The sequence below is a fragment of the Puma concolor genome, chromosome D3 (genome assembly GCF_028749965.1).
Source record: "Puma concolor isolate L17-30 chromosome D3, mPumCon1.1.hap2, whole genome shotgun sequence".
Lineage (NCBI taxonomy): Eukaryota > Metazoa > Chordata > Mammalia > Carnivora > Felidae > Puma > Puma concolor.
In genome coordinates, this window is record NC_141678.1 from 18,657,891 (window position 1) to 18,670,923 (window position 13,033).

The window sequence follows — 13,033 nt, forward strand, 5'->3', positions numbered from 1 at the left end:
TTTTGAGAGAGTGTGTGTGTGCGCGCGCGCGCGCGCGCGCGCCCGCGCGCGCGTGAGTGGGGGAGGGGCAGAGAAAGAGAGAGGGGATTCGGAGCAGCCTCCACACTGTCAACACGGAGCCCACGCCAGGCTCAAGCCCACAGACCTTGAGATCACGACCTGAGCTGAGGTGGGACGATCAACTGACTAAGCCACTTCCTAAGGGTAGATGAGCAACCTACGGGTAAGTTAAGGCCCCATTGATAACATTTGCCATTTATCAATTATCTGCCGACGGTCAGATACTGTGATTTCAAACCTACCAACATGTTGGTGAACGTGGGCTTGGGGAGAGATGCACAGATTCCACTGTATAGCATTTACGTTATAAAGATGACTTCAAGTGCATACAAGTAGCACAATGTAGTTAAAGCATTAAGGGGGCACCTGAGTGGCTCAGTCGGTCGCGTGTCCAATTCTTGATTTCAGCTCAGGTCACGATACCACGGTTGTGAGACTGAGCCCCACGTCAGGCTCTGTGCTGACCATGGACCTGCTTAAGATCCTCTCTCTGTCTCTCTCTCTCTCCCTTTGTCCTTCTCCCCCACTCATGCACGCTCTCTCTCCCCCTCTCTAAAATTAAAAAAAAGAAAAGAAAAGAAATGATGAGTTTTGAGTATTTACTAGTTATAATATGATTGACTTAGCTGTAAGTTTATATAATTTAAATGTCAGTAATCACTGTGTGTTGTGTAAAAAAAAAAAAAAGTGGCTGAACTTTGTCCCTGGTTCCTGAGAGGAAGACAATCCTTGGACTTTCTGAAGTGATGGGGAGAATGTGTTATTTGTGAGCCCCTGGGATCACACCGGAGTTGATGCTAAGAGATGGGGTGACTCAGGATGGGGCCGGTCACCAGAAAAGACCGGCCATGTGATTAGAAGGCTGGGGCTTTCAGGACCTCTTCTCCAAAGGGGCAGGGGGAGGCCTGGAGCTTGAGCTCAAAAACATGGCCAATGATTCAATCAACCCTGCCTAGGTAACGGGACCCCCATAAAAACTCTGGACGCTGCAGCTCAGTACAGCTTCCTGGTTGCTAAACACATTGATGCGCCAGGAGGGTGTTGAGCCCAGATTCCATGGGGAGAGGGCGCGGAAGCTCCGAGTTTGGGGCCCTCCCGGACCTCACCCTTCCTTAGGCTGATCCTGATTTCATCCTTTATAATAAAATTGTAATCTTGAGTATAGTGCTTTTCTGAGCTCTGTCTACCATCTGCTCCAGCAAAGTCTCAACGCTGAAGGGAGTTTCGAGACTCCCCGAATCTGCACCCATTTGGTCGTGACCTTGCGGTCTTGTTGGGATACATGCCCCTTCACCCATCGGGTCTGACGCTAACTCCGGGCGGTGGAGCGTCAGACCTGGATCGGATTACCAAGCAGCAGTTGGTGTCAGAAATACTGTTTTGACAACTGGCTCGCACGGCTTCTAACAATTGAACGGTTGGTTCCTAGTTCCACTCCTGGGCCTTCGTTTATGTGATTCCTTCTGGCTAAAGGCTCTCCCTCCGCTCACGTTCATTCCGGGGCTCATTCACTTACTGACCAAGTCTTTCTTGAGGGCACGCTCCATGCCAAGCACTGGACTAGGTGCCTGGGGTAGAGAAGAAGATAGACATCGCCTGCAGCGGGTACAATTAGTGCCCCGCTCAGATCCCCCTAGGGTCCCTTTGGCCACTTCTGTGTGCCCCTCCACCAGCTTCTGTGTGCTTTCCTTCCATTTGCCTACGTTTGTGACTCCTTTAGAGAACCATCCTCCAGCTGCCGGAGCCACTTTGCTGGCACGTGCAGAGAGCCAGGGGGTTAGAACCCCCTCACCCCCAGGCTGGGGCGGCTCCTAGTCAATGGCTGGCAGTGGGTGACGGGCCAGCTCCCTTGACTCAGGTCCCGATAACTGTGTGGTGTAACTCACACTCCCAAGCTCCTGTGTGAGATCGGGCTGAAGCCACCCTCCATGGGGCTTTGCCTAAGATGGCACCCTCCTTGGCTTTCTCCTGTCCCCTGTCCTGCTCCCCCCACTCCCTTACTCATCTCCCGTGAGATCACTTCCTTAAACAATCCCTTGCATGCCAATCCTTGTCCCAGGGTCCAACCCAAGACCTGCCCTATGGAGCTTATAGTCTAGTGGGGAGACAGGCATTATTCACAGAGTCCTAAAAACACGAATTTCTTCATCAGTGAATATCAGTGCTTTGAAGGGAAGCAACAGAGTCAGAAACAGAGTCTCTGAGAGCTGTTACAGGGACATGCCCCATCAGAGTGATCAGGGAAGGCTCCCTGGAGGAAGTAGTGCTTCTTGTAGGATGAAGTCTGAAGGATAAAGGAGAGTTTAGCAGGGTGAAGGAGACAAGGGGGAGGGAGGAACTTTTGCAGGTAGCTGGCATAGCAGGTGCAAAGGCCCTGTGGTGGGGGAGAGAGATCACTGTAGCTAGAGCACAGAGTGAGATGAACCTAGAGGAATTGATAAGGGCAGAACTGTGCAGCTTGGCGGTACAAGTGGGGATGTGGGTTCGTTTTCTTTCTTTCTTTTTAGTGTTTATTTTGAGAGAAAGCAAGAAAGCACTAGTGGAGGAGGAGCAGCGAGGGAGAAAGAGAGAATCCCAAGCAGGCTCTGTGCTGTCAGCACAGGTTCATTGTCTAAAAGGAGTGGAAACACATCTAAATGTCAAGTAGAGGGCTGACCTGAGAGATTTAAATTTTGATTTTTTTCACGCTTTGAAGTGCAAAGATTCTTTGACCCCCAGGAATTTGCCCTGTGAATAAGGCCACTTTCTTGTACAAGGATGTTCACTACAGTGCTGTGGATGATACAAAATGAAACACAGAACCTACTATAACATCCATCAAGAAAGGACAGGTTTGGGGGCGCCTGGCTGGCTCAGTTGGTGGAGCATGTGACTCTTGATCTCAGGGTTGTGAGTTCGAGCCCCATGTTGGGTGTAGAGACTACTTAAAAATAAAATCTTAAAAAAAAAGAACAGGTTTAATAAATGTGGTTCATCCCTTCGGTAGACCCTCATACAGCCTTTAAAAAGTATGAGGGAGAGGCACCTTGGTGGCTCAGTTGGTTAAGTTTCCGACTTCAGCTCAGGTCACGATCTTGTGGTTCGTGAGTTCGAGCCCCGCGTTGGGCTCTGTACTGACAGCTCGGAGCCTGGAGCCTGCTTCGGATTCTGTGTCTCCCTCTCTCTCTGCCCCTCCCCTACTAGCACTCTCTCTCTCTCTTAAAAATAAAATAAACATTTTTAAAAATTTTAAAAAAAGGGTAACTGCCCTGGTGCTTGGCACATAGTAGATAGTCACTAAATATTAGTTGAGTGATTTCATGAATGAATACATTGTTGCTTCTGCAGAGAAGAATTGAACTTAGGAGAGGGTTTTGCTTGTTTCCTTTTCAGTCTCATGTTCTTCCAGGAGGATTAGTTTTCTACTTGCTGGTGGGTTTTTTTACTGTAATCGTTTCGCTTTCTGGCAATGTGATTTCCACACAACGAAATTCACTGATGATAAGCGTGCAACTGGGTGAGTGTACAAATGTATACAAATGCATATAACTTGGGGGCGCCTGCGTGGCTCAGTCCGTTGAGCATCCGACTCTTGATTTCAGCTCAGGTCATGCTCACAGGGCCGTGGGATCGAGCCCCACATTGGGCTCTGCACCGAGTGTGGAACTTTCTTGGGATTCTCTCTCCCTTTCTCTTTCTCTCTCTCTCTCTCTCTCTCTCTCTCTCTCTTTCTCCTTCTCCCTCTACCCTTCCCCTGCTCGTGTGCGTGCATGCGCGCACTCTCTCTCTCAAAAAAACAAAAAAAAGCATGCAATTTCTATATAAATGAATATAGTCATGTAAGCGACACCACAATCAAGATACGGAACATTTCCATCACCCCCAGAATTTCCCTCTTGCTCCTTTGTGCTCCATTCCCATCCTTACACTTTGGCATACCCCCGGCCACCCTCCATCTGCTTTCGGTCACTACCCTTTTGCCTTTTCTGGAATTTCATACACGTCACACAATACCTAGTCTTTGAGTCTGGCTGTAAAGGTGGAGGGGGAGTTTAGCCAGGTAAAGGGGTCGGGGGGGGGGTTGGTGGGTAAGGGAAGAAGCTTTGCAGGCAGATGGCATAGCAGGTGCAAACATACAGTGGCTGGGTTTGGTGTTGAGGTTCAGGCATGTTGCTTGTGTCAGGGCTTCATTCCTTTCTATTGCTGAGGAGTACTCCAAGGTACGAGTGGACCACAGTTCGTCTGATCACTCACCAGGTCATGCTCCTCACATACCTGTTCACATACCCACTCACATGGCCCCGCCTCCACCGCCCTGGTAGAAAGCCGGGAGAAAGTTGGGCAGAGAGCCAGACGGAGGGCCTTGGCTGAGGACGCTCTTGGTTGGGGCCCCAGCTTCTCTGGGTCTGGAGAAGGAAGCCAGGACTGGTTCCTTCCAGGGCTACCAAGCATCCCCCCCCATGCTCCCAGGACTGACTTCATGAGGTCCTTATACTACCCTGAGTGGGATGGGCCTCCCCATTTTGGAAATTGGGCAAGGGCAGCTCAGAGAGGGCAAGGGCTTGCCGGAGATCACACAGCTCAGAGAAGGTGCAAGCTGGGACTTCACCTCCTGCCCTGGCTATCTCCTACCGAGGTGCTTGAAGGTCCTGCAAAAAACAGAGGGGGGGGGGGAAAGCCCTGGACACACTGAAGCCACTGAGAATGTCTGAACGGCCCCGGGCCAAGTCATCCCGTTCCTCCTTCTGGGAACCAAGCAGGGAGCAGGAAACATTGCTGCTTCTCTAGACTGTCTGCTGTGTCCCTCTCTCCGTCCCCACCCCCCCCCCCCCCATGAGCTCGTCTGAACCACTCCAGCTGTCACCTGACTGAAGAGGAGAGAAACAATTGAGGGGTCTCTCTGGAGCAGGCAGGGTGGAAGGCTAGACCCCAGGGCTAGGAGGAAGGGGATAGTCACCTGCCACACTGAGAGCTGTTCTTTCTGTCCTACCTGCCTGTTTACACTCCCTGCCCCCCTCCCTCCTAATAAGCCGGTAATAATAATCCATTTTTTTAAACCCCCACAGTCCCTAGTTCTGGGCTCAGGGATGCGAGATAGCAGCCTCTGGCTGTCCAGAAATGTGAGAGACAGATGTTGCCAACATCTGGAGATCAGGAAGGCTCAGTCCTGACTGGGGCTGGGAACAGTGCCCAGCTGGGTGGAGTGCTCCAGGGGGGAGGGGACCCCAACCTGTCAGTCGTCTGGCCAGGGGCCACTTGCACCGCAGAGGAGGGCCCCTAGGCCCTGGGCAGGGCTCCCAGGCTTAGAGGCCCTCTGGAGGGGAAGCTGGGCGGGTGCTGCCTGCAGGGAGGGGACTTCAAAGGCTCCCTAATCCCCAGTGACATTTTCAAACACAGGAGTTTGCTTTTTTATGCTGCGGATCAAAGCCCAGAGCTTTATAAATAACCCTCATAAAAGCCAAGGAGCTTGTAAAGTTAAACAATAAGTCACAAACAGTGCAAGCATTCGGGGGCAGGACAGAGGCTGGGGGAGTTGGGCCTCTACCCCTTCTCTGCCACCGGATGGCCACCCACCTCCACCCTGTGGGGGGCAAGGCCCTGTGGGAGATCAGCAGGGGCCTGGGTTGGATTTAGAGTTTCCTCTCCAGGCTCTGCCAGCCCCCAGTAGCCATCCTAGAGCTGGCTGGCCATTCATTCATTAAATCATTTCTCCTTCCTTCCTTCCTTCCTTCCTTCCGTTAGTCAATCAACAAACGTTTCCTGATCATCTCCATACGAGGCCCCTGGCCAAGGAGCATAAGCTTTGACATTACCAGGATTCAGATCACAGTGCTGTAACTTCCAAGCTGGGTGCCTTCCAAAAGCACCACCGCACCTTTCTGAGCCTCGGTTTCCTTATCTGTAAAATGGAGAGACATTTTGAACCTGTCCTAAGACAGTTGCTGGGAGGCCTTGGTGGGCATGGCGCCTGGTAAGGGCTTAAAACCTTTCCTGGGTGATTATTACTGTTAACCAGACAGCAAAAAACCTCATCAGTGGTCTCTACAGGGGGCTTCTTTTCTTTGTCTCCTACTCCCCCCCCAAATTACTTCCCCTTCTGCCCCCATGCCATGCGGCCCCAGCTGGGAGGGGGTTTTTGATTGATCTTGTCTGTGTAGTCAGATGGGCCACAGTAGGTGCTCAGTAAATGACCATAGAAACTTGCAGCCCTTCTCCCAGTGGAAATTTCCATCGGGAGATCTGAGCATCTGCGTGGAGGGGGAAAGAGGGACAGGATTGGCAGATGGTGAGGGTCCCTCAAAGCAGCACACTGGGAGCTGATGCCTGGGCCCCCCCTTGGGTGAGGAAGCCCAGTCTGGGACAGACTATGCCCGCATGGATCCCCCCGCCCATCCTGGGGTCTTCCCTAAGCACGCACAGCAGCTCCAGGATGGTAGGCCCATTTCGTAGATGAGAAAACTATGGCCCAAGGTGGTGAAGGCCTTGTGTGATTCCAGATCAGCCTTTTCTGCTGCTCCCGTAGGCGCCAAAGGTGAATAGCCCAAAGCCGGCTTCTCCCCAGCAGCACCTACCTGACCAGGGCCATTCTGGAGAAAGCAAATGAGCTCCCCGAGCTGAGAGCCTGGCTTTACATCTGTGCAGCTGCCGTTATGGGGGATTCAAATTTAGCTGTCGCCACTCAAGCTGCCAGCTTCCTGGTTCTCTGCAAAGAGGGGTGGAGGTTGGGAACCGGGAGAGGTGGGCATGTGTTGTAGTCGGTTCGGGCTGCTGTTAACAAAATGCCAGGGCTTTGGAGGCTTATCAACAACAGAAATTTGTTTCTCACAGTTTTGGAGGCTTGATGTTGGATGTCAGGGAGGCAGCAGGGTGGGGTGAGAGCTGTCTTTAGGGTCGCTGACTTCTCACTTGTCCTCACATGACTGTTGGGGTGAGGGAGCTCTTGGGGGTCTCTCTTTTTTTTTTTTTTTTTTTTTTTTTGAGAGTGAGAGAGAGAGAACAGGGGAGGGGCAGAGAGAGGAGAGAGAGGGAGAGAGAGAGAGAGAGAGAGAGAGAGAATCCCAAGCAGGCTCCGCACTCCCCAGCAAGGGGCTCAAATTCAGGAACCACGAGATCTTGACCTGAGCGGAAATCAAGAGTCAGACGCTTAACCGACAGAGCCACCCAGGGGCCCCTTGGGGCTTCTTTTATAAGGGCAGGGAGCTCATTACCAAAGGCTCTGCCCTCAGGACCTTGTCATCTCCCAAAGTCCCCACGTCCCAATGCTGTGACCTTGGGCATTAGGTTTTCACCATATGGATTTTTAGGGGGAGACATGCGCTCAAGCCATAGAAGCATGTCAGGGAGTTCTGTTAACTGGTTCCCTCATTCAGTTATTCAGTGAGTGAGTCAGTCATCAGACAAACATTTATTAGCACCTGCCACGTGCCCAGGCCCCATGCTGGATGCCAGATCTGCGATGCAAACCAGATAATCCGGGTGCCTGCCCCCATGGAACTAACAGTGAGGAAGGCGAGATCAAAGGAGAGGCTAGGGGGAGCGCAGAAGTGAGACTCACCCCATATGTGGAGGAGGGGCAGTGAGAGGGCTTCCTGGTGGAGGTGTCAATTGAGATGGGACCCAAACATGAGAAGTTAGCCTGGAAAGGGGGCGGGGAAGGGCTTTTCAGGCAGAGTGAAGAGCCTGGGAAAAGTGAGAAGGGACACAGAAGGGACCTCCCCCACCAAACTCCTTTGTTCTGTTTCAAGGTCAGAATCCTCTGAGCAGAGCAGGGCAACAGCTCACTTCCAGAATCGCCCCACGCCCATCCCCACATAGGTAGTATTCCCATTATGACACCTGAGGCAAGGGAGACTCAGAGAGGTTGAGTAACTCCCTCAAGGCCACACAGCAAAGACACTTTGGATCTGGACCAGCTTGGTGGATGTGGGCATCAGGGACCCTCCCAGAGCCTCCAAGGTTTACAAACTGTGCCCCCCAGCAAATCACCTCCCCTCACCGAGTCTCAGTTTCCTTATCTGCAACATGAGACCCAAGCACAGTCCCCCCGCACCTCCTCCCCCACCTGTTACAGCCACATCTCTCGCTGACCTCATTAGGACAGTTGGCCTGGAAGCAGCAGTCCCTGGTGGAAGGTCGGCCAAAAACCCTGTCCCAACTAGGCCAGCCGCGACGGGATCTCCCTGTGGGCATCTGGCCTAATTGACACCCCCGTCCCCCGCCCCCCCCCCCCCCCCGGGAGCTGTGCCAGCTTCTCTATGATCATTTGACAATCCAAGAAACACTCTCCTGGAGCCCCTGTGAGCCAACCTCAGGACTCAGCTCCTCTGTAGCCAGAGGACGAGGTTCCAACCCTAGTCGGGGCTTCTCTCCCTGCCAGGGTCATGCTGGGTGCCTCCCATAGATGGCTTCGCTTGATTCCCAAAGCACCCGGCGAGGTCAGTATCTATGTCCCCTCCTTCTGGATGGGTCCCAGGACAAAGCGACAAAGCGGGGGAGGGGACCACCCACAGAGCCCTCAGCGTGCAGGAAGCAGCCTTTGAGGGGCTCCCTGGGGTCCCGGACCCCGGTTCCCCCATCTGGAAAACGAGGATGGTGAGGGCCAAAGGCATTGGCTTCAGTTTCCCCGTCTGTAAAATGGGGTGGATCTGACGCGCCCGGGGTCGTGTAAGAATCAACCACCAAATAATAACAACAGTGCATGATTATTGAGCACCTGCTGTGTGTCAGGTACTTTTTAGGGGCGCTGAGTGATTAACTCTTTCAATCTTCGCAGCAATCACAGGAGGTATCTCCTGCTGTTATCCCCATTACGCAGTCGAGCAAACAGAGGCCCCGAGAGGTTAAGAAACTCACCCAAACACAGGTAAAGGCCTTAGCACAATAAAGGTTAGCTTTTATTTCTGTGCCACTCCCTTTAGCATCCAAAGAACCCCTTGCCACCCTCCCCCACCCTTCCTGTGCCTTCCACCTCTTTCTAGACAGCGACAGAGGGTGTCATTCATGGAGTCACCTACGGACAGAGGCGCAAATGCTTTCCCCTTGACTAAAGTTAGACAGCAGAAGGAACTTCCCAGCCATGGGGGCTGCGAGGAGAGGAGCGCATTCCCCACGGTCAAGGCCAAGAGATGCCGAGATGAAAATGTGAACTAAGACAGCAATAGGGACAGGTGGCCCCTCCGAGTTCCTTCCAGCCTTGGGATTCCAGAGGCAGGACAGCAGTGGGGCCCACGTGGAGCTGTCTCTCTTGGTTGTTTCTTTCTGAGGTTGGGGATGCCAGGCTATTGTCTGGCACTGGGGGAGGGGGAGTGCCTTGGTGACAGGATCCTGGGACTGGTGAGAACATCCCTTCCCCACCCTGCGCACGCCAGCCCCCCAGAGCAGCTGGGCAGCATTTCTGCTGTCTGCGGGCTCATTTATCATTCCGAGGGGGGCATTGCCGCCGTGAGGTCCCCCGGGACAGCTCTGCCATGGCCCCATCTGATTGAAATCCAGGCCCAGTGCACACTTGGCCCAGGGAAGTGGCTGCCCAGAACCCGAAATAAATAATACCACAGGCAGGAGGCACAAATCTGCTGCTAATTACGGCATATCCTGATTAAATGGGGTGCATAAATAAATATTTCAGCTTGGAAGATGAATCAGCCAGGAAGATCGCCACACCAGCCGTACTCTGAGCCTCAGCTTCTTCCCCACGGGGGCAGACAAAGACAGAACCTTGGCCCACTTGCCATGTGACTCGGGATCCGTCCCCACATCCCCCAGCTTGGCCTCAGTTTCCATATCCATCAAGTGGGGTGTCAGTGATCACCCCGCAGTCAAGCCCACAGATCTGGAGGGAGAATCGGAAAGGGCATTTGGGGTGGCTGGGTTTTGACAGAGTCAAGGAGGCAGTGATTATAAATAGTAAAGAACAAAGAATTCGGAGCCAGGCGGTCTTGGGTTTGAATCCCAGCTCTGGGACCATCCCTCTGCCTCGGTTTCTCCTTCTGTAAATCGGGTGGATGTGACCAGTCAATGAACGCTCAGAGCCACACCTAGCACACAATTAGTAACCACTCTTGGGATTAGGAACACCACACGCTTGAATCCTGGCAGTTACTGTCATTAAACGTGGAGGTCCCCAGAAGACCCAGCCCCAGGCAAGGTCCACACTCTTCACACCCGCTTCAAGGCCCTGCCTAGAGATGTCTGTGCCTGTCTTCACAGATGCCACCTACTCATTTCCGAGAGGCAGAGCGATAATAGAATCGGGGGGCCCAGGGGAGGGGAGGAGGAGGGAGACTCATCCTGGAAAAGTTTAAATCAATTAACTCCCTTCCAGAAAACAGGCTGAGAAATGTAATGGAGAAGTAATGACTTTTCTCCACAGGATTAAATGACACAGACCAGGGCCCAGCGAGGAATCAGGAAGGCGGGCACAGGAGCCCAGTCTGTGACTGCCTGTGTGGCCCTGAGCGAGTCTCGTTTTCTTCCCTGAGCCTTAGTTTCCCTATCTGTACAAGGGGAGGGCTTGGGCCGGCGAGAGGGAATGGCTAATAGAAGGCCTGCCTCCTGTACCTGTCCCCACCCTTGCCCGAGCAGACATTGCTAATCAATTGCAGCACTGTTCTCATTGAGCCTGCAGGGGGTGACAAAGCCAATCCAAGCCAGAGCTCCAGGCTTTCCCTCTGGATGGGCCAGGGTTGGCGTATAGGCACCAGACTAGGTTCAGATGGTCTGCAAGCTCTCCTGTAGCACTAGGGTAATATTCACGATGGTGTTCTTACTGCTCTGGTAGACTCAGGGTCCATCATACCACTGATAGCAAAGGTTAACATTGACTTGAGTGTTAGCTGTGGGCCAGGCACTCTTCTTTATATATTTATATGTGTGTTTGCACACGTATATATATGTATATTGTATATACATTTATTTATTTTAAATGTTTATTTGTGAGAGGGAGAGAAAGCATGCTTTTGAGCAGGGGAGGGGCAGAGAGAGAGAGAGAGAGGAGAGAGAGGGAGACAGGGGATCTGAAGCAGGCTCTGTGCTGAGGAGAGAGGAACCCGATGTGGGACTCGAACTCACGAACTGTGAGATCATGACCTGAATAGAAGCTGGACTCTTAACCAACTGAACCACCCAGGTGCCTATATATTTATATTTATATTTATATTTATATTTATATTTATATTTATATTTATATTTATATTTATTTTTTTTAATTTTTAACACTTATTTATTTTTGAGACAGAGAGAGACAGAGCATGGACGGGGGAGGGTCAGAGAGAGGGAGACACAGAATCCGAAACAGGCTCCAGGCTCTGAGCGGTCAGCCCAGAGCCCGACGTGGGGCTCGAACTCACGGACCGCGAGATCATGACCTGAGCCGAAGCCGGACGCTTAACCGACTGAGCCACCCTGGCGCCCCATATATTTTTTTTAAAGTAGGCTCCATGCCCAGCGTGGGGCTTGAACACACAGCCCTGAGATCAGAAGTTGCAGGCTCCGCCGACTGAGCCAACCAGGTGCCCCTATGCTTTCATATATTACCGCACTGAAACCTCATAACCATCAGGCAAGGCAGTCACTATGATTACCATGCTTATTCCACAGAGGAGCATGGCCCACCGCCCCACAGCTGCTACACCGCGTCAAGATTTGAACTCGCGCTCGTCTTCCCCGAAACAGTCCAGGTCGGGTAACGTGACCCTTCTCTTTTCTCCTAATTGGAAGTCTGGGGAAGGGAGTCGCCACGTCTCCACGCGAAGCTCTGTGCCACGTGCATCACACACGTCGTCGGTTTGGAACCGAGGTTCTCCTCCTTTTCCAGATGGGGAAACTGAAGCTCGGGGGGACGATGGGAACTGCCCAAGACGTGTGATCGATCATTGGTGGGGTGAGGTGACGCTGTTCATTTCCCTCCTGCCCATCTCCCTGCAGGAACGGTGCCCATTTATCCTGGAACTCTGGTGCCCAGCCCGGGCCGGGCACACAGGAATAGTAGAATGAATGAATGAATGAATGAATGAGGCAGCTATACTAGAGGAGTGCCAGGGTTAGAGTATACCCCACCCCTTCCATTACTGGCCCTCAGACCCCTAAGTTGACTCCCTATCCCTGTCCCTTACTGACCCACCTGCCTGGCTGGATGACCTCTCACCTCTGCCCGTGGCTCCAGATGACCCTGGGGGCTTCTGGTCGGGGCCCAAATCCATCATTCCTGACTGGTCTGTTCCAGCCCTGCCTCCTCCCATCCATCTTCTCACCGCAGCTAGAGAGAAGGGGGTGGTGCTGGGGGGCAGGAGGAGGGTCCCACTCCAGAAAACTCTTGGACCTGCTGAAGTCCTCTCCAGTGCCCACCTCCGCCACCTCCCACGCAGTCACTCCCTCCCTGCAGAGCGTTTGGTCAAATACCTTGGAACCCAACATATAAGACCACCAAAGGCAGAGGGCTCTAGCTGGAGGGTGCAGGACGTGAAGGAGTCCTGCCTGGTGCCCCACCCGCCCCCTTTGCGTCCAAGTAGCCCCCAGGGTGGAGCACCCCCCCCCCACCACCGAGAACCTCCAGGAAGCCATGGAGAACGACTCCGTCCTGGGGACCAGGAGACCTGGGTTTCATTTCCAGTCCAGCTACTGGCTCACTGTGTAACCTGGAGTTACACCGTCTCTCTCAACCTCAGTTTCCCCATCTACAACACGAGAGGGTTGAACTCAGTTTTCAGGCTTTTATGACTGGAACAGTGGAAACCTTTCATTCAAATTAAATCACATGCTGAACTCCGATATGGTCGTGCTGTAGTTGAAGTGGGTGGGGCAGAGGGGGGAGTATGGACCCCGGAGTTCTCTCTGCACCTCCCCCCCCCCAAAACTAGTAGTCCCTGACATATCTTCCTAAAACCGTAAGGTTCCTAGAAAGATTTTGAAACTATAAGAATAGATATTTTGGGGCGCCTGGGTGGCGCAGTCGGTTAAGCGTCCGACTTCAGCCAGGTCACGATCTCGCGGTCCGTGA

General features: G+C 52.8%; 1 long non-coding RNA gene across 2 annotated transcripts in view; it reads left to right on the plus strand.

Annotated features, from left to right (window-relative positions):
• Window positions 1–12,804, plus strand: part of LOC147575359 (uncharacterized) — a 37,703-nt gene extending 24,899 nt beyond the window's left edge. For both annotated transcript variants that reach the window (XR_015242320.1, XR_015242319.1), the window contains one exon: window positions 11,635–12,804. This is a non-coding gene — a long non-coding RNA (uncharacterized LOC147575359). The remainder of the gene's footprint in view (window positions 1–11,634) is intronic.
• Window positions 12,805–13,033: the final 229 nt, after the last annotated feature.